Below are 2,619 nucleotides of genomic sequence, written 5' to 3' on the forward strand. Positions count from 1 at the left end.
GCACTGTTTGTCTGGTCCTTTTCAATTTGACTGCATATATAATGTGGAAATGGATATATTTTTAATGCACTTGTGATAAACTGACACCAGGGTTAGACCTTACTTTGCAAAAGCTCGAGGTGGACCGAATTGGCATGGCAGCCAGGCCTCTCTCTGACCAAAACTGTATCCTTCAGGACCAGCAAACTCAGCCCGAGGCAGCTACTCCCCTTCCCCACGCGGCTATCAGCGGCCCTGATTTGCCAACCTGTCCTCTCATTCACTGATCCACCAGCGTGACTGTTCAGAGCTATAAAGTCTTTTTGGTTGTTTAGGGTTTTTTAAAGAAAAATGAAAAACCTTTCTATGAGGGTTGTTGGGGGGAGGGGATGGGCAAAGATAGAAACCCCAGCCTTTAAGACTTTGACAATTGTACTTAACTATAGATGTGTGTAAATATAGGCACATGCATATTTTTATGTAAAATTGATTTTAAAAGACAAGAGAAATCTATACTCTCACCGATACCATTGCAATGCAGATGGGATAAGAAGAGTATGTAGTCCAGTTTTGTGCAGTGAGAAAACTACGTCTGTGTGCTTCTGTGAACAGCCCAGAAAGCCTAGCTTTCTCCGCCTGTTGGCTTAACACGGCAAAGCACCCAGGGGATTGTGTGGGTTTTCTGCTGCTGAGCAAAGATCTTGAATTCTTCAAGGTGCTGCTAGTGACCGCTGACTCCTGTGTCTAGTCACAAACCTAATGCTAGTTTGTGATGCCCTTTGAATCACTATTTTGAGCAGGATCTAAATTCCTCTCCCAGTGTACCCCAGACTCAATTTCAGGGTCAATTCAAAATTGAGCACTGTGGTAGAGCCCTGACCTGGCATTCAGCCCATGGAGCAGGTTTCTTCTAAGGAAAGTGTTGTCCTTTAACCTCTGCTTGTTTTCAAAAGAAACAAAGGGTCCTTACCTTTGGGTTTCCCGTGGGCCTCTCTGATCCTTCCCCAGAGTGGCTAAGAACAGATCCTGGGCTGTGGGGTGAAAAAAAAAAGTGTCAACTAGGTAGGATGGTGGTGCTCAAAATAACTGTCTAGCGGGGTCTTGGGGGATTGCAAATGGGTGTTATGGGCTTTTTTTCTTCTTGCCTCTGCTCCATCCTTTAAAGAGAAAACTTATTTTTGAAAAGTATATACATACACATTTAGGTTTTTATACCATACTGTATCAGCAAGAATACCACTTTGTGTTTTATAATCTGTTCCTGAATCTGTCTTCTCTTCCTTCTCTGCTTATTTCCCAAGCTTCTTTGCCTTCCTCCTCAAACCTGCTGTGTATAGAACCCCAGGAAGTCCAGTGCCACAAGGCGATTTCCTGCAGGTCAACCTGGGTTTTGTTTTTTGGGGTTGTTGTTGTTGTTTTCCTGTGTCTAACTCTTGGAATACCGCATGCTTAGGTAGCTGGCTACTGAGTTTTCAAATCCTTTCTGGGAGAAGATGACCCAAAGACCCTTGCAGACGGGGTGGTTTTTCTCATTCAGATCTCTGTGACTATGGGATGTTTTGTTCTCAAAGCTATCTGGGGATGGGGAGGGGTGTGTGTGCAATATGCGATTTATCATGATTTCCTCAATATTTGTTCCATGGACGCTTTTCTTAATTCTTCTGAAGGAAGAAATAACTGGCACTTCTAAAATCAGCTCTTGACTGGCTGAAGAAATTGAGTATCTTTGTCTTCTCTCAAAATCATAAAATGAGAATTAGTGAGGCACCCGATTCTAAGGTTTATCCAAATTTTTTTATTTTGATTTTTTATTCTGGGAAGGGTGGTAAGTTGATGGGGCATTCCTCATTTTAGTATTTACCTGAGAACCAAACTTGCCTTTTACCCCTTGTCCCTAGAATTGGTGCTCTGGGAATATTGCTGTTAACCATCAATGTTGGGGCCATCTTTCTAGTAAACACAGCCTAAACAGGGGAGCAGCAGATGAGAGAGTATGGAATTCTGTTTCCAGATGTTTATTTCTTGGTGTAAATAATGAAGCCAATGTAAATCCTGTGTCAAGATCTAGAGAATGGTGCTTTTTACTACAGTTAGCACATGCATTTTTAGAACTACTACATGTTTTAGAGAATCTTTGCTGTGTATATGTAAACTTCTGTACTGTTCCACCGTTAACAAATAAATTATTTCATTATTAAAGAAATTCTGGTCTTCCTGATGTTTTGTACCTCTTATGGTTTTACTTACAGAACTGAGGTGATCAGACTCTTTAATTTCATGGGAAGTTCGCTGGCCAAAAGTTCTCAGCTCTTGGGTTCCCCGATGAGTTGAGATGGCGTGGCTCGGGCACGGATCGTGCGGCTGCTGCTCTCACCTGTCCCTGCTCCGCACTCGCCCCAGGCTCACTGGTCACCGGGCTGACACCCCTGCTGATGCCCACGCTCTGCTGGAAAAGACAGAGATGTAGTCACAGTGTAATGCCAGGTGGTCAGTTATGGACTAAAGCTGGGCAGGGACGTACCATGAGCCATCACAGCAGTGGCAGCTTTCCAGATGGGCCCTGAAGAGAGCAGGTGTCTTCTAGGACAGGAGCAAGCGTGCAGGGAAAGAGGGCAGCCCTGCAGGGCTGGAGTCTGGCAG

This window comes from Mustela lutreola, chromosome 9, assembly GCF_030435805.1.
Source record: "Mustela lutreola isolate mMusLut2 chromosome 9, mMusLut2.pri, whole genome shotgun sequence".
NCBI classification, from domain to species: domain Eukaryota; kingdom Metazoa; phylum Chordata; class Mammalia; order Carnivora; family Mustelidae; genus Mustela; species Mustela lutreola.